The sequence below is a fragment of the Bombus vancouverensis genome, unplaced genomic scaffold (genome assembly GCF_051014615.1).
Source record: "Bombus vancouverensis nearcticus unplaced genomic scaffold, iyBomVanc1_principal scaffold0040, whole genome shotgun sequence".
In the NCBI taxonomy this organism is placed as follows: Eukaryota; Metazoa; Arthropoda; class Insecta; order Hymenoptera; family Apidae; genus Bombus; species Bombus vancouverensis.
Genome location: NW_027468931.1, coordinates 436,894 through 449,698, shown reverse-complemented (window position 1 = coordinate 449,698; position 12,805 = coordinate 436,894). Strand labels below are relative to the sequence as shown.

Genomic DNA, 12,805 nt, shown 5'->3' with positions numbered 1-12,805 from the left:
GTTCAATAACGAATCCGCGGTCAACGGGATGACAGATAGGCGTTCTCGCTGAATCTAAGTCTGACTCGTAAAAATAATTGCTGAGCGTAAAGACGTTACTCTTTAGTCGACGGGAGCGCGTCAAAGAATGCGCGTCCCGTCCCGATGATTCCACAGAGGAAAACTATACTGGGGTGTGTCTAAAAACACGAGATCATCGGATTCGTCGAGAAAAGCCTTCGTTCAGAAAGTAAGGGAAATTGACGTTGCTGCTAATTGGTCAATCTCCATATCGGTGGTTAGAAAAAGATGCTAGCCGCCCTCGAGGGAAAGTTGCTAGTGGGAGACGCCGCCCGTTGAAAAATATGTCTCCCCTTTCTTCCCGTAGTTGGGACAAAGACCGTTTGTCTGTTTGAAGGACTTTAGTTGACTAAACCTTAAGGTTTATAACGGGCCCTCGAGCTAGCCGAACATGTACTGCGGAGACGCATCGACATCTGGCAATCATCTTACTCGAAGAATAGGGTCTGCGTGTGGCGAGCCACGGGTCAGAAACCGTTGGAATGTTTACTGTCGCGTGTCGCCACGAATATTTCTTTTAAGGAGAGCTATAGAATTACTCCATACCTTTGTTAGACAAAGCGTTCATCCCGTGACCGCGGCTACGTTCGGCGACTGACTATCGCCTCGATCCCAAGCTCATTATCACAACTCTCGAACAATTACAATCGGATTGAATAACTACAATTGTTCAATTACAGACTCCGGTGTTCTTTCATCTCCGACATATATATATATGTATAAGATTTATAAAATGAATGCTCGGTAAAATGTCTGTGATAAATAATTCCAATTAAAATGGAAAAATTTTTAATTGCATTGCTTCGACTATACATATACATATACTTAATGTGACTTACTTTGTATGAGAAAAATTCTGTTTGTCCATTCGATATCGAGAGCTGATAATGCTAACATACGATGAAACGATAACAGAAGAATCCGAATATTCAGAACTTTTCACGATATATGTTAAATAATATTATGAAATAAATTAAATAATTACCCCGCATTGCTTCCAGCGTACGTGTTCACGATTCTCGGCGAAACCGAATATGGCAGCAGGAAATCAACCAATCACAATGTTTATTCGACCAATCGCGGGGAGACGTAGTCGCTAGGAGAGACTCCTCCGACGTCAACGGGAGTCGTAAATTCCCGTTACGATTATAACAATCGACACCACGACTTGATCGATCCCCTGATTTCCGGTGAGATAATAGGGGTGATTGAGTTTGTATAACACTGTGATTCACAGAATTATAAATTATATATTTCCAACACTTAGATTACACTGATGAGCATAGATAGAGAGATAATCACTTATCGCACGAAGATAAGATAGATATGTACGTTAGAGCAGGGCTCTTGTAATTGGATTCAATGTATTAGTGGACGTAGCACTATAAGATATTTAGGAGAGGAAATGTAGGCTCGACAATACCGAGACCGACTCTCGCGTTATGCTTAGACTGCCCCGCTGGGCATTAGCGTATACTTAGTAGTTGACTTTTCCAACGATGTAGAAGAAGTGAAGTTGAGTGACGATGCTGTGTCAGAGGAAAGCTAAGGATGGGTGTGTCTAGCGCACGGGACCATCGGATTTGTTGGTGACGATTTTAGTTAGGAGAGTGAGGGAATTGGCTTCGTTGTTAATTGGTTAAACGAAGGGTCTTAACCGCCCTCGAGAGAAAGTGGTTAGTGGGAGGAAAGTTGCAGCATACGTGAGAAAAACTAACTTTCCCTTGTCACGCCGTGGTAGACAAGAGTCTTTAGAAATTCTTCGGAAACAGACGTTTGTTTGGTTTGAAGGACCTCTACTAGGAAATTCCTGAGATTTATGGAAGATACTTAAGGCTATTGAGGGTACGCCGTACGGAAGAGCGGACATCTGGTGTCCGTCTGGCCCGCGGTGTGTGACCTGGGCCAGACAGAGGGTCGCCCGGCGTAACACACAACTTCGGAAGAAAGTAAAGCGCGGGAAGAAATCGCGGCATCCAGCTTCCTGCGAATCTATTCTTGATCTCGATGTAAGCAGTAATCTTTCGATAATCGTTTTGCAAAATGGCGTGCCTTAAACGAAGTGTATAGTAAAATTCGTATTTGAGAGACGCATAAATAAACGATATCAGGCTATTTCCCGCGAGAAATTCACGTTCGGTTGCAACATAACATGTCACGTATGTATTTTCGTCGAAAACTGATTTCGAGGGACGTGTATATGTACGTATCAAGTTACTTGGCGAAAGTTCAACGACAGACTGTGACTTTAAAACAGTAAGTATGTAAGCCTATGTTTGTTGTCCGAGAATTGGAATAATCTGTCATGTTTTGTTTACGTCGGCTGTAATGGAGTGGTGTTTTTGTCTTGTGGTAACTGAATATCTCAAACAACAAACTCGAGGTTTCAATCGATCTTCGAAAAGAAGTCATACCCATTGGCCTTGGGTGAGTTGTGATTTCATTAATTTTTTAATTCATAATTGATAACATAAGGTTATTGTAAGACCGATGAAAATATGGATAGCAACCAATTGCAATTGAATATCTGGCCTGTCTTGCACTATTGAAATTTTGCAAGTCACTAAAGTTACCAGCATTAATATGTTCCCTTGCACAAGTTTGACGATAAAACAAATTAAATTTTACTAATTGCAAGTTATTTGATTATTCTATTTAACGAAAAATTATAAAATCATAAAATAGAATTCTATATAACCTGTAAATCGTAACTTGTCAATCTACTAGTACATATATTATAAATTAGTAAACTTTTGTGTGTGGGGGAGGGGGTGCTAGATGTAACACTGATGCGACATTTTGAAAAAATATTTAATTATAATCATGAAAGGCGTTATTGAAATATTGAATTTTTATTAATGTTCCTTGCAACTTCGAGTTTGCGTACTATATTTAAAATGTACATAAGATATAAAGTATATTGACAAGTAACAGTCACAAAATTGTTTCAAATGAGGATAATCATCCTAATATCAACTTATCAATTGTGATCTGATAAACAAGAATTCAAAATACAGTTAAACTGTGTTCTACATACAATAATCTTTTTCGGAGGAGATTTAAATATATGAACATATTGTGATATTTTGTCTATAATAACATGAATAATATAAAGTTTCGTATTACATATACTCTATTTTTTAATATATTCTGCATATCTCATTTTATGACAACAGACAAGCAAACTATATTCCCATTATAAGCTTCGCTCTAATTTCGCATCGTTTCACCTGAATATATCGTGAAATTTCATCCCGTCAAAATTTTGCGTCAATCTTTTTCATCTTAAAGGATTAAAGACAGTTGCAAAACGCCACGGTGTTTCGGGGTTTGTTTAAATTTCCGCCAAATGAAAAAGAAGTTTCGCGAAAAATGGTAGTTACTAACGGCACGTCTGGTTACAATTTTCGTTTACAATACTTTTGGCGAGTAAATATGACGTACTGGGTCGATACTAAGTAGTCGGTTGTCCCTGAAATTTGAACTGTTGAGAACGAGGTAATAACAGGGTGACTGGTTTGTTGCTGTGTAACGTATACACGTTTCTGAATAGTTTTCTACTTTAAATGAAATTAACTGCTACCCGACGGAGTTTCGACGTAGCGATAAACACGTCACTGAAAAAAGCGACGAATGGGAATGGAAAATACGTAAAGATTTTTTTGACAAAATAAAGAATCATTTTGTCAGATTTCAAGAAGAGTTTGGGTAAATTCAATTTATGCTCTTTGCTACTTGACTTATGTTTATAACACTAAAAGTTATCTTTACAAGCAGCGAAGTGATTTAGTTTCATCCGTAGTTCGGTTGCTTCCAATTTTTTCATTTTCACATTGCGTATTACAATATTGATGTTAAAATATTATTATAGAAAAACATGTTAGCAACTTAATTTTCTATTTGTTCTTTTCTCTGTTTTCCTTATTCTGTTTTTGGATTTGTGGTGGATGATTTAAATAATGACGTGACGAGTTGATACTTGATATTGTCAAATATATTTAAAATTATTCCAAATACAGAATTAATCGCACGGGAGACAAAGATTTTGTAACGAATCCTAGCGGCTGCCATTTGTCGTTCACGCGCTGTTGCCGATACCGGATGCGCTAATGTCACGTAAAATAACAAAATAAAAAAAGAAATTTGAGGTGAAAAATAAAAAAAAAGAAACTTTATTTTTTTTCTAACAACAATTCACTTTACAATCCACTTCCAAACTCTAGGCGTGACTTTCCAAGACTGAAGCTCTTATGATTTGACTTTCGATCGAATCCGATTACTTTCTTTTGTCATCCCTCAACATCCCCACCATGCATTTGCATTTGCTAGGCGTCCGCGACCGTTGCCACGTGCTCTTTCTTCTAGAACCTTCGGCGGAAGGACCGTTGGGATGTTGATGGTTCATTAGACACTTCAGCGATATTGCCGCCGATTGTCGCCGAGTGCCGCCGCATCTTTATCTCCATCGTCAGTCCATCGGATTTGAAGTATGCCGGTCGTGACACTAGCATTGTGGCGTCAGAGACGACGCGTTTTGACTCGCGAAAGGCGTTTTCGGTTTGCTTCGACCACTCGATTCGCCGCGAACAGCTCGTACGTATCTTTGTTCGCGGATCCGCGTAGTTTGTTGCACGGGTATACGTTTATATTGACACCGGTGTTCACGAGGAAAGAGATCCTTGGTGCCCTGTCCGTCACGAAAATGCGACGGGATACTAAAGCCATCGCCACATGCCGCGTTTACGGACGGCTGGTCTCGTTTCACTGGGTCGAGTTGCAAGGGGCCCGGCACTTCCTTGCGCGGTCTCGAAAGGTCTCGTGGTAATAGCAGAGACCAGACTTCTGCGGTCTGTCCTTCGAACTTGATATCAATCTTGCCTTCCGTATGTAGAATAACGATGTGAGGTGGATAGTGGGTGAAGAAAGAAATACTCTTTATGTTCAACAAAAAAGTTAATTAAATTATTAACAATCAACAGTCAACAATTTATGATCAACAATTAACAACTAACGATTAACTGTCAACAACAATTAACGATTAACTGTCAACAACAATTAACGATTAACGATGAACGATCAAAAACAATTAACGATTAACGATGAACAACAATTAACGATTAACGATTAACGATTAACGATTAACTATCAAGAGTCAATAATCACGTATCTCTAATTGCGTTTGCTTCGCTATGACGCTTAACCTTTCGCACTCCGCAGCTCGGGACAGAATGAATCTTTGATTCGAAACCAAATGGATTCTTTTCTTTGTTGCCCCTCGATATCTCCACTACGCACGCGTTTATTAGATGTCCGCAACGGTTGCCGCGTATGCATTCTTCCGAATATTCGGCGAAAGAACTGTAGGGATATCGATGGTACATTAGGCGTGTCGGCTTTACGCTTTGAAGGTATAGCGCTTTGTGTCGCGAAGCCGTTGGAAAGTTCCATGGTCGAGTGCCACCACAGATGCATGACGATTAGATACAAACGCTTCAAGTATTACAATTAATAGCTGATACAATTGCAACAAAACAGATGTCCTTTATGCAAGACTACTGAAATTACACAGCTACAATAAAATAAGGAATACGTCTGTACTATGGGAAACATAAATAAATATACACATAGTAGCTTATACAACATGTATGTGGAGGACGATTAAACGCGTTGTTGATTAATGACCAGACGAGTTGATACTTAGTGTAGTCAAATGTATTTAAAATTATTTGCAGTACAGAATTAGTCGTCGTTCGCTTAGTGTTGCTCGATATGTGTATACAAGGTAATGCTTACGTTCGTTCGATATTAATTCGCTATAAGAATTTTCGATACTAACTGTCTTAACGATCGTGTTCTTTTATTTATACTCGGGGGAGTATCGAAAACTTTAAATTCAACCTCGGTTGACGATTGCACGTAGCGGCAACATTGTTTTGCCCGGAGTTTGTTTATCGTTACGCTTTGCTTGTCACGTAAAAGTAATGGGAAAATAATAATAAAAAAATGTTGGGTTCTTGAACCAGAGTTCGAGATACCTCTATTCTATAATAGGATTACAAGTGTGCGATTAAACTGTTACCGAAAGACTGAAGCCTCGATCAAGAACCAGCCCTTCTAGATGTTCGTTTATCTTATGCCTACGTGCCGAATTCATAATCCTTTATTTTGGGAGTCGGTGTCGTGTGCAAGGCGGTTCAGGTTTCCTGAGTCGGTTGGAGATATTTGTTGACGTTACATTCCCCCAGTGTTAGAGTGCGGCTGGTCCTCCAGACTCTTATTTTCGGTGTAGTGCCTCCTTTTGTATGCCCTTTTGGAATCTTACATGCCTTGCTTCGAGGATGACTGAATTGGTGTCTTCAGGTAATTCTCCTAATGGTTGTATTTCAGGTGTGGAATATGTGTTTAAAGGTGCGCTAGGTGTCTCTATTGGTCTAGAGATATTGCTTATACCTGTGTCTTTTTTTTTTCTTTGGTTTTACAACATAATACGCGAATACATAATTTGGAAGGTAGGCATTTGCTTATAATATCGAATAATCCTATTTTGTTAAATATACATATGTTCCTAGTAATGCTAGATCAATATAACTAATAATTTATAAGACACTTAGTTCCTATTTCTTAAGACTTCTAATTCTATGTTCATAATTAAGAGAGTTTACTTCGTTGGAAATTTGATTGAGGTGCATTCTATACTATTATACATTATTAATGATTTTTGGAGCGTTTTCAATTTTTGTTAGGATTTCTTCTAGACTGTCAGTTAAGGGTAAAGCTATAGTTTTGAGATTTGTTTTGTAAGTTATATTGGTTTTTAAGTTATTGTTTTCATCAAAAAATTTATCTATATTTTTATTCATTAATTCTAAATTATCGTTATCCAGAGTTACAAATAGACTTCTAGAAATGGATCCAACAAAATTCAATGACCCTCTTCGGTAACAAGTGTGTGTCATAAATTTAATATGCATGATTAAATTGTCTAAATTTCTTTTGCGAGCGCGTGTAATCATTTCATTGGAATACGGGCATTCACTTTTAAAATGTTCTGTTAACATTAGTCTAAATCTTTTAATTTCGCTGAGTTTTGCATATATATCCTTAATGTCTAAACCTATAATTACGTTTACAGATTCGCTATATAAGTATGCATGAGCTAATTTTTCTTGATATATAGAACTACCGTTAAGGGGTATAACGTTTAGCTTAGCTAACTATGAAGAAGGTGAAGATCGTCCTGGAAAGTAAGGTTTAATACGGTTACCATGTATTTTCCTAATCGAGTGATTTACTATTATTTCATAATAAGGGGTTTTTCACTTTTTCAATGGTGTATGGCCCTGGCCATTCAGTATCTATCTTGTGTTCTTTATGATCGTTATGAATTAATACTAAATGTCCTTCTTTAAAAATAGATTGAGGTTTGGCAATTTTAGAGAAGTTTCTAATAAATTTTCTATAGTATCCAGCTAGCCCAAGGAATGATTTTACATCAGTAGGATTTTTTGGTAGTTTGAAATTCTTTACTGTTTCTATCTTTTTAGGGTTAGGTTTTACTCCATCTGCTGTCACTACATGTCCTAGATATTCTAATTCGGGCTTTAAGAATTCACATTTATCTGGTTGTATTCTTAGACCTACTTTCCCGAGTCTTTGGAATATAATGACTAAGTTTTTAGTATGTTCTTCTATCGATTGCCCGAATATAATGATATCATCGAGATAAACGAAACAATGATTGTTAATCAAACCTCTTAACGTGGTATCCATCATTCTTTGAAAGGTAGCAGGTGCGTTCTTGAGCTCGAATGGCATTCTATTATAGTGGAAGTGTTCTTGTGGTGTGCTAAATGCAGTGTATTTCTTTGAATTCTCGTCCATGGGTATTTGATGGAACCCTGAGGATAAGTCTAAAGAGGAGAAATATTTCGCATTTCCTAGCTGTGATAGTATATCGTCAATGTCAGGTAGTGGATACGCGTCTTGGTCTGTTAGTTCGTTTAACTTCCTAAAGTCAATCACTACTCGCCACTTTTGTTTCCCTGATGCGTCGATTTTCTTTGGAACGATCCAGACAGGAGAGTTATAGGGGGAGTCGGAGGGTTCTATAATCTCTTTGTTTAACATTTCAGTCATCTGTTTATTTATTTCGGTTTTATGATGTTCGGGAGGACGGTAGGATTTTACGTTGATGATCTTGTTAGGTAGATGATACATTTACACTGTACACGTGAATGTGTGTGTAAGCGTCAGAGGGCGTCCAGGTCTCAGTAGAGACAAAAGACGATTGGAGGCTGTTAGGAGAATCTAGAGGAGGTGGTTGACAACAAGCGTGCGTGCAAGAAGGTTATCGAAGTCTTCAGAGTGTAATATATATATATGTATAGCTGTTGTGTGCGAAATAAAGTAAACTATTTGTATTTTCGAATCCTCTCTATACCTTAACATGGTAGCAGAGCGTGGTTACTAGTTTTGCAGGCTATTTAGTGCGTGGTTTTTAGTCTTGCGAGTTTAGTAAGGGAAGAAACGTTCAAAGAATATAAAATAAAAGAAAAAATACTTCAAGCACGTAGGAACGCTTGAGTAAAGAATAGGAAATCAATTAAAATGGAGAGATCGGAAATTATGCTATCGATATTTGATGGTGAGGGTTACGGTATGTGGAAGAAAAGAATAACAATGTTTCTGAGATATAAAGAATGTGATATTGTTATAACTAGAGTGAAGACTGAAACAGACAATCCAGACTGGGATAAAAAGGATCTGAAGACGATAAATATGATTTACAGTGCCTTCTCAAATAGACAATTAGAATATATTAGGGAAGAAAAAACAGCGTATGAAATAATGAAAAAGTTCGACGAAGTGTACTTGAAAGAATCGACGGCACTAGATCGTGTGCAGAAGGAGATTGGAGAAGATAAGTCTTGATAAATACAGTGATTCAGCATCGTTTTTTAGCGATTTTGAAAAATTAATAAATGAATTAAAAGGTGCAGGCGCAAAAGTGAGTGAGAGGGAAAAGCTGAATTACATGATAAATACGTGTTACGTCGCGTAACACTCTACCTAGCCCAGGCCACACACCGCGGGCAAGATGGCAACCAGATGTCTTCGGATACTCACTGCGTACCCTCAATAGTCTCAAGTATCTTCCATAAATCTTAGGAATTTCCTAGTCGAGGTCCTTCAAACTGAACAAACGTCTGTTTCCAAAGCATTTCTAAAGACCTTTGTCTACTACGGCTTGACAAGGGAAAGTTGGTTTTTCTCACGTATGATGCAACTTTCCTCCCACGAACCACTTTCTCTCCAGGGCGGTTAAGACCCTTCGTTTAACCAATTAACAACGAAGACTATTTCCCTCACTTCCTTAGTCAAAATCGTCACCAACAAATCCGATGGTCCCGTGCGCTAGACACACCCATCCTTAGCTTTCCTCCGCCACAGCATCGTCTCCGAACATCACTGATTTTACATCCTTCGAACAGTCAACATCCTTCGACCGGGTTTACACCCGAAGATCAGTCAGTCTCAATCAAGCATCTCGTCAAGCGGTCAGCAATTCGAATACAGTGAGTCGACAAATCCATCAGTATACGCGATAATCCGTCTAGAGACTCAGGTCGCACTCATTCGTAGTCATCTCATAACAAATATTCATTTTGTGTTACACCGAAGTTGTTGGTTTGTGAAAATATATAATAACCTGTTAGCAACAGCGTTATCCTTCATTTAACTACCCTTATTATCCTAAACGAAATAAGGGATCGAGCGATTCGCGGCGTTGATTAGCAAATCGTAACGGGAATTTACGACTCCCGTTGGCGCGCTTCTTCGAGATCGCGTCTCCCCGCGAACGTGCGAAAACAATACGTTACCCGAAGAGTATAGCTACATAGCGGATATAATAGATGCAGTGAAAGAAGAGAAACAAACGGTAGCGTGCGTGAAGAATAAAATAGAAATAGCGGAAAAGAAAGATAAGTCTAATCGAGGAGAAATGAAAACTAATGCCTTTGCTGCAAAAAAAGAAGGATGCTTCAAATGTGGAAGAGTGGGATATTTTGCATGAGAGTGTCAAAATGGCGTCCAAGCGGGAAGCAGTAACAGTTATCGGCGTGGGTCAACACGTGGTCGCAGCAGAGGAAGAGGAAACAAAGGCAATACGAACAGGGAGCGTGGAAACTTCCATCGTCAATCAGCAGCCGGCACGAGCGAATATGGCAACTCAGGAGCAGGCACATGGATGGCAACAGCGCACGCAGCACACAGCAGCGAGATGAACGAGATAAGTGGTAACGAAATAACATGCCTATTAGATAGCGGTTGTACCGATCACATTATTAACGATGTAAATTATTTTGATAAATCTATCGACCTTAAAGAACCGGTAAATATATATTTGGGCGATAATAGATCGATAAAGGCAACAAAAGAATGAAATGTTATAAGCTATTTTGAAGCATTTGAAAAACGAAATAAAATAAATATGAATAAAGTTTTTTATGTGAAAAAAATGTCCGCAAACTTGATTAGTTTCGGCAAGTTAACGGATAATAATAATATGGTTATTTCAAAAGGAAATATTGCAAAAATAATAGATGAGAACAATAAACTTACAGCTTTAGCGGTCAAAGAGAATGGTACATATAAAATGAAAAGTATATTGAAAGGAAGAAGCACTTAGTAAACAGTGGCGAACGTAGTGATGAGTAAAAAGGAAAGATGGCATAGGATGCTAGGACACGTAAATTTTAGATACTTAAATATTTTGGGCAAGTAAAGAGCAGCTAGTGACAGGCATACCGAATAAATTTGAAAAGGAATTGTTGAAATGTAAGGTGTATATAGAAAGTAAAATTCATAATTTATCTTTAAAAAATAATCGAACTAGGGCTAATGGAAATTATTCATACGGACGTGTGCGGTATCTTTAAGACTACCGGATTAAATGAAGAGAAATATTTTATTTTATTTATCGATGATTATAATAAAATAGCTAGGATCTATTGTATAAAATCAAAAGATAAGGTCTTTCATTCTCTCGTACAGTTTGTAAATGAAGTTGAGAACTTAACGGGCAAGAGGTTAAAAATATTAAGATGCGATAATGGAAGAGAATACTTAAACAATCGAATTTATAAATTTGCTAGGGATAAAGGTATCATAATAAATAATTGTCCAACCTACGTACATGAATTAAACGGGACAGCGGAAAGGTATAATAGAACAGTGATGGACATGGCGCGTTGCTTGTTAACGGAAGCGAAAGTACATAAAAAGTACTGACCGGAAATAGTATGTACAGCGGCGTACTTGAAAAATCGAAGACTAGCAAACACTGCAGAGAGAAAGACACCTTTTGAAATATTCTTCCAGAGAAAACCAAGTGTTGAAAATTTGTATCTATATGGAAGTAAAGTTTTTGTAAGAAGGCCAGAACAAAAAAGAGTTTCTAAATGGGATAAGAAGGCAGATATGGGAATTCTGTTAGGATATAGTGAAGTAGGTTAGAGAGTCCTATTAGGTGTAAAAATAACAGTAGCGACATGTAGAGGTCGTAGAAACAGACAAAAAATGTATCGGTTTTGAGGAGAATTCATTCGATGCAGTTAGCGATGCAGTTAGTAAAGATAATAATTTATTGGACAGCATGAATAAGGAAGAGTTAGAAAGTAGAGAAGATGAAAATGATAATAATTCTGAAAGCTTAAAGATTCCTAGGAGATCTACACGTAATAAGAAAACTCCAGTAAGGTATCCAGAAAAGGAAAACAGTAGTGAGATTCACGCAAATTATTGTAGAGTAGATATCCTTTGTACATTTGAGGAGGCGATTTGTTGTGAAAATAGTGAAGATTGGAAACAGGCTATGGATAAAGAAATAGAGTGTCTCTATAAAAACAAAACTTGGAAATTGGTAGAGAGGGTAAAAGGCAAAGAAGTATTAGATGTAAAATGGGTTTACACGAGAAAATCAGATGACAGGTATAAGGCTAGATTAGTGGTAAGAGGATTTCAACAAAGAAACGTAGTCGTTGATGACATATATTCTCTTCTCTTCTATCATATTGTTGTCAAAATGGATTAATCATTGAGCAAATGGATGTAAAAACTGCCTTTTTAAATGGCGAAGTAAGTTCGGAGGTATATGTAAATCAAGCAAAGGGATATGCAGACGGAACGAATAGAGTTTGTAAATTATCGAAAGCGCATTATGGGTTAAAAGAAAGTCCGAGGGACTGGTATGAGTGTTTTGATAGGTATGTGACGACATTGGATTTTAAGAAGAATAACATAGAGTTGTGCCTATATACTCATGGAGAGGGGGAAAATGTTGTTTATTTGCTAATATATGTAGACGATTTGTTAATCTGTAGTAAAAACAAAAAAAGGATACAAAATGTAAAGAAGCTATTACCTGATAAATTTAAAATGAAAGATTTAAGTGAAGTAAAAGAATATTTTGGAATAAATATAGAGTATGATTATATAAAAAATGAAATGAAACTAAGCCAAACGAAATACATTGAATCATTAGCGAACAAATATAAATTACAAAACAGCAAATTGTACTGTACACCAACGGAAACAAATTTAAAAATTGAAAACGCTGAGATAAATAGAAATGACATTGGATACAAGAACTTAATTGGTGCATTGCTGTATATTAGTACAAATACCAGACCCAATATAAGTTATAGTGTGAATTATCTTAAGTAGATTTCAAGATTGTTGTAGC

General features: G+C 37.4%; 1 protein-coding gene across 2 annotated transcripts in view; it reads left to right on the top strand.

Annotated features, from left to right (window-relative positions):
• The first annotated feature begins 8,667 nt into the window (after positions 1-8,667).
• LOC143304570 (uncharacterized) overlaps positions 8,668-12,805 on the top strand; it is a 60,047-nt gene continuing 55,909 nt past the window's right edge. The window contains exon 1 of one of the 2 annotated variants that reach the window (XR_013061235.1): positions 8,668-10,358. The gene's annotated coding sequence lies outside the window, so the exon portion shown is untranslated. The remainder of the gene's footprint in view (positions 10,359-12,805) is intronic. The other variant, XR_013061237.1, reaches the window with a different exon arrangement.